Source organism: Centrocercus urophasianus, unplaced genomic scaffold, assembly GCF_019232065.1.
Source record: "Centrocercus urophasianus isolate 14NV4802_14NV808 unplaced genomic scaffold, USGS_Curo_1.0 seq_14, whole genome shotgun sequence".
NCBI classification, from domain to species: Eukaryota; Metazoa; Chordata; class Aves; order Galliformes; family Phasianidae; genus Centrocercus; species Centrocercus urophasianus.
In genome coordinates this window covers 8,810,677-8,822,885 of record NW_024884586.1, presented here as the reverse complement: position 1 = coordinate 8,822,885, position 12,209 = coordinate 8,810,677, and the positions used below count along the sequence as shown (strand labels likewise).

The window sequence follows — 12,209 nt, the reverse complement described above, 5'->3', positions numbered from 1 at the left end:
TGAGGACGCCTCACTTTTTGCATTTCAACTCAAACCGTGTGGCACAATTTCCAAATAGAGAATAGAATAATATAAATGAAAGAGGACTAAAAATAAAGTGAAAAAGTTTCATTTCCAGCTTGCTCCGTATAGGCACTGAAACAGAAATAAGAGATTTTATAGTTTCACTGTAGCATCCGGCAATGAACATCAGTCAGTTTGAACCAGGATCATAGTATAAAAACAAACCATCGAATCGTAGTGGGAAGTAAGCAAGAGCTGCAACGTTCAGAATAAGGAGAAGAAGTGGAAAGAGCAAGCAGATTTATGGGGACATCTTAAATACATTTGTGTGCGTTTCCTTGGTCTTTTACTAGAAGAAAAAATCCACTCCATTAAATTTAAATTTATATTGTCCAGTGTAGTCCAGTCACAGTACATGGCTGGAATGTGTGGCAGGCTGACTCTGGCCAGCAGCTAAGCCCCCACCAGATGGTTGCTGCCCCTGCTGTGGAACGGGGATTGGAAGAAGTAACACTTGTGGGTTCAGAGGAAGATAGTTTACAAAGAGAAGCAAAGCTGCACTGAGGCAAAATAAGGAATTTATTCACTACTTCTCATCAATAGGCGGATTTCTTAGCTGCCATCTAAGGCATGAGGACCTCAGAGTATGAAGCAGTTATTTGGGAAAACAAATGCCATAACCACTAATTTCGCTTTCTTCCTCTTTTCTCTGAAGTTTTATTGTTGAGCACAATATCATAGTAGAAATTGTTAGGAAGAGAGGATAGGAAGGTGGCATGTTTGAATCCTGCATATACAATATTCCTTTCCTGCAGTAGGCATATGGCAGACAAACTGTTTCAGCTGTATTTCACAGTATCAGGGGCATTGTGAGATATATGGAAGTGTAATGTCTGGACTAAAATTCTCAGCTAGATACCTTAACTAGGATCTAGTCATACATACTTAAAAATGACTAGTGGTAGTTTTATAAGTTTCTGCTTTAAGCTTCCATGTAAATGGTGATGACGTTACTCAGTGTTACTCTGAAGTCTGGAATAGTCCATAGAGTTTGGTGGCTTGAGGCACATATCTTCTTACAAGATTGTTAATGATTTAATTTTTCTGAAGAACTCCAAGAGCTTCAAGTGAGAAAGATTAAATACAGAATTGCTTATTAGTTTCTTATTAATTATACAGACGTTCCAAACTCCTTGCTTGGGCTACTACGAAGCCCAGATTCAGCTGTTACTGAATCCATGCCAAGTCTGTAATTTCCTGATAGAGTCCAACATGGCAAAGCAAGTAGTCTGAACCAGAACTCTTGCTAAAAATTAAATCCATCTAAACAACTTGTTCTCTGCTTGCAATTGAAGATGCTTTGCCTTTATTGCTGGAGAGGTTTGATTTTGGTTGCTCCAGAAAGCTTTGAGGTTTTGTGAGAACTTGGTTTCTAATATTTATATTGCTGGTGTGAGATTGCATATTCGTCCCTTTAGCTATCAGCAGAGGTCATCTGACTGGACTTGAAGTCAGCTTGGCCTATTTAATTTGCAGCAAAGAACTTATAAAATGCTTAGCATCATTGTTGACTTCATTTGAACATGTTGAATTCCACACACCTGTGAATCCCATGTTTTAAAATAGCTTAATTTTTTTTAAGAGATTCTGACTTCCAGAAGATCGTTGCTTGTTAAGATAGAACTGGACAGTGTTGCTGGGTGCTTTTAGCTCTAATACTTTAGGCTGTAGCTGTGTTCAAAGCACAAAAGTTATGGCTTTTGATCCACATTGGTAATATCCATGAGGCATCTCTATGAGTTGCACATTGACATTGTGTTTCAATGAGGCATTTGCTGATTTTCCCAGCACTACTAAAAAGCTTAACCATAACCGTAACTTCGTTTTTTTTTAATATTTGGATTTTTTTTCCCCAGTAGTTACACAGTTCTTTTTGTGTAAATAAATACACATTTGTAACTTGAGATGACATCTATGCCTACACTCAGCTTATTTCTTCCTGAAAATACTTGTTTTGGAACGTGATAGAAGAATATAATAACTATTACTCTTAACTGGTACAGAATCTCTTTCAAAATACCCACATTATGAATCTCTTGAGAGTTGAATCTTTGCACCATATCCTTATTAATGTTTTCCCCCTGCCCACAGTCTTAGTGGAGAAGATCTGTTTAAAGTTGCTGTTTCAGTATATGATTTTATATTTTCCTTTGCCTGAGGGAACTGATGTTCCTTTGAATCCTGAACAGGATATTTGTCTACGATTTTGAAGAAGCATAATAGCTCTGCCTGTGTAAACACAATTCCAGTTGCTTCTGAATGGCCTACCAATGTGTCAGAGTTAGGTAAATAATCTAACTATGTTAATTGCTCTTATGTCCCTTGAGTGCTTCCGCTTTGGGTTTTACTGTAACATTAATGTATTGTAATCCAGTATTATCTACAAAATTAAAATTTTCTTTCTTTGCATGCATCTGCCACTGTTAATTCAGGAACTCTAATAAATGCATTAAAAGAGGGAAGTAATAAGCAAAAGAGGGATCCCTCTGGGAATATGTAGTTTCACTTTTACTATTGGCTCTTCATACTGGGTTGGATGAAAATAGTGTAAATATGCATGCAGCTAAAATGAGACTACAAAGAAAAGTTGTAAAACCTTTTTGTAGCTGTTACACTTCTATTTATTATAGTAATAGAAAGAATGAGACTAGGTAAGTGCTGCAATGAGCTGCAAGCAGGTTTCAAACTTCACATATGGGACTGGGGGGCTCTAAGGAGTGTCACATTCTGGAAGTGGAAACTATGCAGTGGGGCACAGTAGGTTTTTGCCAGGGAGAATAATAAACTGACAGAAGGCTGAGACTTGTTGAGGAAAGAGGGAAGGCTCAGTGGCATTTGTGTGTCTTACGCAACAGGAGGAAAAAGTAACTGCGTGAGCAGATGAAGCTTTACTTTTTTAATGAAGACAGTAAGTTTGTTGTGAACATTTGCTTTATCATTATTTGGGAGCTGGCCTTTACAAGGTGAGCATTTCTCCTGCTGATTTTAAGTACCAAAAGGCATTAGATGGTGACAGATACATGGATGTGGTTTAACCGCTGTCTAACTTTGAAGGAGTAGAGTGGCATGTTACTGGGATAAGTTGGAGAAAGATTCACAGAGATCCAAGCAGAGTCAAGGAAAAAAAAAAATCAGAATGGGAACAAGACAGTGGAAAAAAGGAAGAGGAACAGGTATATTGGGAAGCATTGCTTTCCAAAGCTTTCTGCAAGGCTGAGTTCAAGCAGAAATAGAGGCTAAACTGCCTGAGGTGGAGGAAGGATCTGCCAAGGAAGCAGCTGCAGGAATCCTGGCTGGCTAAGTGCCAATGTGCAGAGGATGTAGGGCAGGTAGGAAGTGGGCCTTTCCCCTTGTGTAGGATGACAGATGTCCTGTTTTTTTCAATGTGATAATCTTCTACTATTAGTTTGATCACTTTCATTAATCATGCTGTGCTTTCTGGTGTTGACCCCTGAGACATATTTAAAAAATTTCTTCCTGTTAGATGCCTGGAGAGCACTTGGCTTGGGAGCTAAGATCAAAAATGCTGTTTTTGTTATCTGCAGTGACAGGAGATCTCAGCAAAAGAGGCAGTTGTGGACCATGACTTTCAGTAGCCACAATAAAAAGAAATACGTGCAGAAATGTAAGTAAAGGTTATGAAAAGAATAAACTTCATTGTACAGGACCAGATGGATATATTTATATTGGAGTAAGTTATTCCCTGTTAGGCTGTTTTTGTAAGGTTTTCTGCTTTCAGCAGAGGAAGAACTGGAGTCCATAGCTGCTAGAATGCTTAAAATCCAGGAATGGGCATGTCAGGTGCAGCAATGTAGTTTTTATGCAGACATAAAGCAATTGCAATGAAATAAAGAAGGTTTTCAGTGACATCACAGGGCTTAAAAATGTGTATGGCCCACATGGCCTTACAAATCCCTCTCAATTTTCTAAAAGGCAGCAGTATTGGACTCTGTAGAATAAATGGAGCTAATAACTTCTGGAATATGGTCTGATCCATTGCATGAGAAGCTGAAAGATAGGGCTTGTTCCCTTGAGTCAATTGTAACTCCTTTCTTCTGTCTTAAAATGTTAATAAATAGAGCTGTGGAATTTCATGGGTGTCTGTAAAGCTTTGTGAATTGCTGCAATGAAAGATTGTCCTCTATAAAGTACACAGTGTTATTCCTAGAATCCTGTGGGGTAGAGTGCACTCCTTTTGTGTGTATTGAACTTGAGGGCTGAATAGTAACTATTGAAGTCCTGAATATTTACAATGGGTTGTGGGAGAAGAATAGTAGAGCAGATAAGTTTTCCATTAGTGTAGGTTAAGAAACAGATGTGCATTTGGTGAATGTAAATGTGTATTTTTCAGTCTTTGATAATAAAGAAAAATGCTATTAAAGTAGAACAAAGCAACTTTACTAATGTTAAATAGAGCTTTACTGTAGGAGTAAGATAAATATCAGAAAATAACTGTAGAGCCCTTCTGAAAAAGCCGTGCTATAGAAACACACATATGCATTGCCTCACATGTTCTACATTCATTAAAAATACCAAATGCTGGTAATATGCTATCAGCAACCACTGCTTCCTAAACTCCCATTAATAGATGCTGATCTAGATTTAGTTGCAATATGGTTTCCGTTTCAGAAACCTCAGTTTTCTGCTCCTCTGAAGAGTATACTAGTTATTTTTTTGGTTTTAGACCACTACTTCCTCACTTTGTAGATTCTGTGCCCCTCTCTCATTGTTTTAGTACAATACAGAATGTTTCCTGCACATCGCATTGACTGGACTGGTTTACGTGCAGACAGAATATTTGAGCAAGCAGATAAAGTGCTTTTAAAAGGGAGCTCTAATTTTTTTAAAACAACTGCAAAGATTACAGCACAATGGTCCATTTTCATTGTCTCCCATTGATATCTTGTTTTAACCAGGAAAAAATACATATATTCTCTTTTATTACATTATTATTATTACCAAGCTTGGTACTAATATAATTCCAGTGAAATAGGTAGTAATATGGTGCTGTAAAGTAGGTAAAGCAGTGGAAACAAATGTAGTGGTCTTGCTTACCAATTCAGAGAGCTAAACTTTTAATGTGAGCAGTAAGTTTGGTATTTTTGGTCCAGCACTGACGATATTTTGTACTTAAAAATTTAGTGTGTGATTTCTTTTCATACCCTTGATGTTGCAGAGATCTAATGCTGGTGACTAATTGGGAATGTAGTCACCTCTTTATCTTCATTACATATATACTATCACTAGTGCCATCTCATAAGAGTAATTTTGAGGAAAGTATTAAATCATGTAATCACTCTTTTAAATAATCTCAGGAGAAGCCAAAAGATGATGTCACGTCTAAGTAGATCTCCTCTAATCCTCAATATATATTTAATGTCATGTTTTACCTATGTTTCTGTAAGAATGTGAAGAATCATAGTCTACCATGAAGCTTTTTATTTCTCCTGGACTATCATTTTTTCAATTTCAGCAGTAAAAATAAGGCTTTTTTTTTTTTTTAAGGGAAAAAATATGCATTCTTTAGTTTGATATATGTATCTGTATCCATGCATAAATCCAGACTTATGTAAATATGTATGCATGCTCACTTTAGTTTTTATCAGGTGGGTGTTTTATGTAAGTCTCCCAGTCCTAGGGAAAAAAAAAGTCTAAATTATGTCAAAGGTTGAGGACTACCAATAATTGACTGTCCTTTGTAGATGTGTGTATCCTGCCTCTTGTGTTTTAACTGCAATTTCTGAGAAATAGGAAAGAAGATAATGGGCAGGAGAGGTTTGAGGAAAAAAGTAAAGGTATCTGCTTTAGCCATGATGAGTTTGTGGTAGTTGCAGAACTCACATGTGAGTGGTTTCAGCTAATTAGCACATGTGTTTCTGATCCATTTTGTTTTCTCAAAGTGAATGCAGTAATAGACTGCCCTGAAGTGGTCAAAGGTGAAGTAGATTGCAAGTGCTTGCTGCCTGTATGCACTGCTTTGAACGTGCAGCAGCTGTGTTCTCCTCTGGCTGAGCATATGCAGCACCTGTTGGCATTAATGGGACTTGTGCCTGTACTTGGAGTGCAATGTGTCCTATAATCTCTGGGTAGTAATAGACACGCTTATCTTGCGTTTCCATATGTCTGTGTGGAACAAAAGCCATTCTACAAACAAACCTACTTCATTTCTCCATGGATGTCTTCTCTTGTTTCTCTCTTTGTGAGATGTAATTTGCAATGAGACAACCCAAGTCTGACAAAGGAGATCTGTTACTTTCTGTTGGCTTAAAGGGTGTCAAGCAGAGACTTCTTGATATGCTGTTGTTGTATGGGGCTTGTCATCTCAAGCTGCAGTCTGTGAGGTAAAAGTCACATTTCCATACAGAAAATATTGTGTGCTTTCTGTAGAGTGCAATCTCTGCTGGTGGATTAGACTGTGGCTCCTGATTTGTGAAAATATCACTCTGTCCAAGTGTCTTCAGACAGCTCTGAAGAGCTGTGATAAGTACTGGTATCAACAAAGGAACCAGCTTGAACACCTGTGGGCTCTATGCTTGTGTTCGCTGCTCCACTGCTTGGATGGGGTGACTGTCAATGGAGCACCATGAAACTTGAGCATGAAAATGATGGAGATTCACAAGCACAGTGGAAAATATTCCCCCTCCTGAGAGAAAGGAGTAGTTTTGATCTGTAAGAGACCTAGTCTAAAACATCAACCCGTGGACCTTTATGTGGCTAAATTAAGGTGCTAAGATGCAGCACAGCAAAGATAATGAAGGGGCAGGGTTTTGGGATCATGGCGCTGTACCCTTAGATAAAGGAAGAAGAGACAGTTAAATTTACGATAATGCAATTAAATTCCTTTATGGAGGTCCTGCCAGCATCCTAAGCTTTTATGATCCACTATATTCGGGAGTCAGCTTATAGCAAGTCCTGCTGCATGCATTTAAAATTCTAATCCCTTTACCTGTCTTATGCTGTGATAATCAGACTCTCCTTTTGTAAAACAGTGCAAGGTGTGAGCATCTGTAAATGTCTTGTGTTCAGAAAACATAGAGGTCCCTGTGACAAAAAGTTTATACTTTATGTCTGAGGCCACAGAAGTAGCCAACGTCTAAAAGCTCTTGGAGGGAATTGTTCAGGAGGAAGTCTCTTTTCCTTCTGTGGGTAATTCAACTACTAAGTGATTAAGTTCTTGGTGTGAATGGGATTCCTCGCCTTCCTTTGGTATTTTGACATCTTTCAATCTAAAAGGTTTCCCTTTGGGATCAAGCTGTGCCTCACACTGACCACTGATTTTCAGAATGGTTTTGGGAAGGGGGAGGAAATGTCTCTTCTTAGATGTTGCTATGGGTAAGAGCCATTATGGATGCCATAAGAAAAGGTAAATAGGCAAAATGTGGCAGTGGCTATCCACTTCTCACCACACATTCTGTGTGGTGGTTGTTTTTTTCTTTTTTTTCTGTTTTGTGGTTGTAATGTAAATTCTCATACTACAGAAATGTATTCCTCCTCCATCTTTAATTCCTGTAGAATGTACCTTGGAAGAAAGTTTTACAACTTCCTCCTATGGAAGATCTAATACAGATTTGATGAGGATATGATCATGAATACTGATAGCACTAAAGCTTGCAGCTATCCAACACCCTTTGTAAAGCACAGCATAACGTAAATAGAGTAATATTGAGTCTACAGACTAGTTTCAAAGCAGCGGAGAGTACCAGTTAAATGATTCACCCAAAATTAGAGGAGTGGCTGTGTAAGAGGCGAGATTTGAATCGTAATCATCCAAATCTCAGCCTGATGCTTTAGTCACTATAGTAGAGTGTAGCTCCGGGGAAGAGAAGCCTGCAGTCAGAGTGGAGTGGCATCAGTCACAGTTGCTGCTTTGGGGAAGTGAGTGGCTGGAAAAAGGAGTGCTAGCCAAACGTTTCTCATTGTTGTGTTTGTGTGAGAAGAGCTATGCATGCTCTAATTTGGTAAAAATTAAGGTTCATTTCTTAATTAGAAATTGCTGTAAACTAAAAACTTTGCTACACTCCCCCTATGTCTCCTGACAGCTTGGGTTTTGTGGCACAGCTAAATGGGATGACTTTAAATGTCAAAATACACTTTTCATTACTGTGTGTATATATATATATCAACACATTATCACATAAAATAAAACCCTGTTGAGTGACAGATTACGTTTCTTTAATTTCTGTCACTTTTCAGATGAATTTATGGCTGTCAAGAGAAATTTGCACTTCTAGAAATGTTGGGAACCTGAATCATCTTGACTGAAAGGAAGGTCAGGGTTTGCTCTGCATACCTCTTGCTGGAAGTGGCTGAGCTGATTTGAATGCATTTGGTTTTGAATGCTTTCTCTTGCTCTGTTAATTATATACCAAACTTTATGTCATACAAATGTCTGACTGTCTTCCTCAGCTTTATCAGTGACTTCAATTGTGGAATTTAAGGAGTGGAGAGTTTTCTAAGAATGCTGGTTTTAGTCCAGTTCTGGGCTCCTAATTTCAAGAAAGACAGGGAACTTCTGGAGAGAGTCCAGCAAGTAGCTGTAAAGATGATTAGGGCCTGCCTGGAGCATCTTCTGTATGAAGAAATACTGAGAGGCTTTGGACTGTTGAGGCTGGAGAAGACAAGACTCTGGGGGAGGGGAGGATCTTATCAATGCTCCTAAATATCTCATGGGCAGGAGTCAAGTAGATGAGGCCAGGTTCTTTTTAGCAGTGCCCTGTGACAGGACAAAGAGCAATGGGTAGAAGCTGGAAAACAGGAAGTTCTATCTGAACACGAGAGAGAAATTCTTTACTGTGAAGGTGACAAAGCACTGGAGCAGGCTGCCCAGAGAGGTTGTGCAGTCTCCTTCTCTGGAGATATTCAAAAAGTGTGTGGATGCTTTCTCGTGCAACCTACTGTAGGGAACGTATTTTAGCAAGGGGGTGATCTTCACAGGTCTCTTCCAATTCCTACAATTCTGTGATTAGTGTTTTTCCTGCTGATTGGCCCCTTCTCCATATGAGTTACAGAGCAAGAAGCCTGTTCACCCTGACAAGCGAAGGAAGGCTTGATTTCCTTATTCAGAGGTGGAGATGAGAGCAACCCCAGTAATGGAGATGAGAGCAATTCCCAGTATGGAGCTGGGAATCTGTTAGCTAACTGTGCTTAACTTGGTGAAGTTTAGCAGAACCTGAAAGCACAATGACTTCTCCAGGATGCCACTACTATGCATTCTTTGGCATCTTCCAGACTGCAAGTGCCAAACAGGACAGAGTCTGGATAGCAGTCAGACAGGAGGAGATCTGTATTACATACCAGAATCTATGAATGTTAGATTTGTATAATTTGTGGTAGGTAAAACAGGATGCTTGTATTTAGTCTCTACTTGTTCAGTACAAAGAAAGTTGCTGTTTTTTAGCTCTGAAATTTGTTCTAGTAATTTATATGTAAAATCTTTTTGCCGATGGTGATTTTTAAACAAATGTTATATTTAAGAAGTTAAGAATAAAAAGAATATTCTCTGCTTACGTCAAACCTTTATAGTGCCAGTATAATTACTAGAAAATGTAGTTCATATGGGCAAAAAAGCATTTTCAGGTATAAAAGCTTGCAACCGTTATGATAGTATGTCTTTCTTGTTTATGAATGAGAATAAACAAGAATAAACAAATTGCATTGTATAAACAATTATATAAACAATTTGAAAAATCAGTGTCTCTTCAAATTGCAACATGCTTACATTCGCTCTCGCCAAAATTGATAGGTGGATTCCACTTCAGTCTTTACTGAGTATGTTCATGCATGTGCTTGCATTAGTTCCATCGTTGTGTTTATCCTCTTAAAATAAGAATGCTTAAATGTAAAAGAGTATTTAAAGGTTGATGGGGCAGAAGGCTGAGTACAGACAGCAATAGGGTAGTTTGTCATAGAAGAGGTAGATGATTTGATTTGACAGCACTTGCTCTGGGTACACTGAGCCAACTTCTGAGGGGAAATGGATATTATTTATATCCAAGCAGGGATGCACAACATCAGGTCTCATAGTGATATTGGCATGCAAAATAGCTATAGTGAGTAATTAAAAAGAAAAAAAGGTTTTTGCTAGATGTGGTCAGTCATCTGTATGTTTGACCTGTCTACTTGAATGAAGCAGATATAAAGCAGAGGAATGTATAGTCTGCTAATTAGAACAGATTGAAAATAACAGCAAAAGCTCTTCATTCTACTTTACTATGCATTGGACAGCAATATGACAGCCATGTCTGACTGACTGAGAGGTTATGCTTCCCAAGGTTAAAATATCCTTTACCAAAGGCAGACAAGCAGGGAAGGTTTGTGTTGCTGATGCTGCCAACTGTGGTACTTCTAACCTCTCTTGCTTCTCATGCCTGGCCACTCAGACACCAGTCTACCCCTGAGCAGCCTCTGGCCTGCTCCTATGACCAGGTATTCAGGTCCAGTGATGGCTGTGGGTATGGTGGAGCTGAGGGTGGAGGTTGATAAGGCGGGATGGGCAGTGTGCTCAAAGGTTTGCTTTGGTAGGACGACTGAAAGCAGCTGCTGCAGAAGTGCAGCCTGACCCTGGCAGGTCGTGCTGAGGCTGGAGGCCTCTGAAGGGGCCAGGAGCCTGGGAGCAGGTGGCCCCCAAATGCTAAATGTCCAAATTGAGGCATGGCCCTGAGCTGGGCATGTGGGCGGTACTTTGAGCTTTGCAATACACAGGGGAGTTCAAGCTTTCGAGCTGCTGGGGCAGAGATGGGTCTCCAACACCTCAGGGAGAATGGTATATAGCTTTATCCTATCAGAGCTTGCTGTTGGCCCTCCTGTGTGGGCCCTGACCTGTACTGGGCCGCTCCGATTTTCTGACCTCCGGTGCAACCCTTCTGTCCCAAGCCCATGAGAAACACAGATCTTCCTTCGTGGCCCCTTGCCTCCAGTCTGTTCCCACAGCTCTCCGCAGTGTTCCCTTTGCCCTCCTGCAGGGAATCCTGCTCCCAGCACAGCCAACCTACCTCTTGCATTTAGTTTTAGTTTCCAGTCACTGTGTTTTCTTAAAAAGGAGGAAGCTTTCCTAACTGTATGCCTCCAACACGTGTAAGCGTGGCAGTGCGGTCTGAAAACCTTTGAGTGGGAAAAGCAGCACTTCAATGCAGTTTCCTTTCACCGAGGTATTCCTTAGCATGGGTGGGCTTTTATTTTAAGTAGTTATTTATTATATGGCAAAAATGTGCTTTTTTCTTTTTTCTTTTTTTTAAAGCAAACTGTGTCATCTTTTCTTACTTATCTTCTTGAGCTGAGATTTCCATGGTTCAGTGCATGAAGGGTGAAAGACTTTTGCCAAAGAGACTTTAAAGTCAGAGATGTGGCCTATTTAAATAAACCTCTAAAATAAGAGCAATTTGTAGAAAGCAATGTCTTTTGGGTGTCTTACACCCTCTGCCACAGGCATTTAAGTATTGGGTCCCCACCCCCTCGTGAGATTTGTGTTTTGTGTGGGACACAGCAAAAGATGTACAGAGCTGGAAATGCAGTATTCAGTATACAAATTCAGACTAGGGTTTGGTTCCAAACTGTCATATTTTTTCCAAGTATTTTTCACATCAGTGCTGTCATCCAGGTGGACAAATCTTAAACAGATATGCAGATGTGTCTGACATTCTTTTATTTAGCTTTTTTTTTTTTTTTTGTGGTGTTTTTAAGTTGCTTACTTTTCCATCTTTTTCTCTTTTTACAGAGGCTTCAATAGAATCTATTGGAAGGCAGCAGGCAGGCAGCGGAAGCAGAGGTGAGTATCCTCCATTCCTCTTGGTAATATATTCTTTTCTACTTGTGTCTTGGTTTGGACATTTTGTTTTCCTCATTATTGCGTGTTTGAGATAGCACAGTTATCAGAACTATCTCTGTTGTGGTGTGCCAGGGTGATGGAAGGGTATCTCCTTGAAAACATTTGCAAAGGCAGTCCAGCATCTGAAAATAGATGCTTTCCATTTAGTAACAGCTGCGAGTTACACTAAATCTTCAATTTTACCAAAGTATGTCTGCCTTCACTAGGAATCTGTAAATACTTCAAATTAATTTATAGGGAAGGTTTGAGCATTCATGAACTGTGTTTTCGAAAGGGAGGGAAAACAAACAAACATGGATCAGACATAGTGAGATAGCCATTG

General features: G+C 39.4%; 1 protein-coding gene across 4 annotated transcripts in view; it reads left to right on the top strand.

Annotated features, from left to right (window-relative positions):
* TSPAN4 (tetraspanin 4) overlaps positions 1 to 12,209 on the top strand; it is a 393,641-nt gene that overhangs the window by 151,019 nt on the left and 230,413 nt on the right. For all 4 annotated transcript variants that reach the window (XM_042814264.1, XM_042814266.1, XM_042814267.1 and 1 more), the window contains one exon: positions 11,777 to 11,827. The gene's annotated coding sequence lies outside the window, so the exon portion shown is untranslated. The remainder of the gene's footprint in view (positions 1 to 11,776; positions 11,828 to 12,209) is intronic.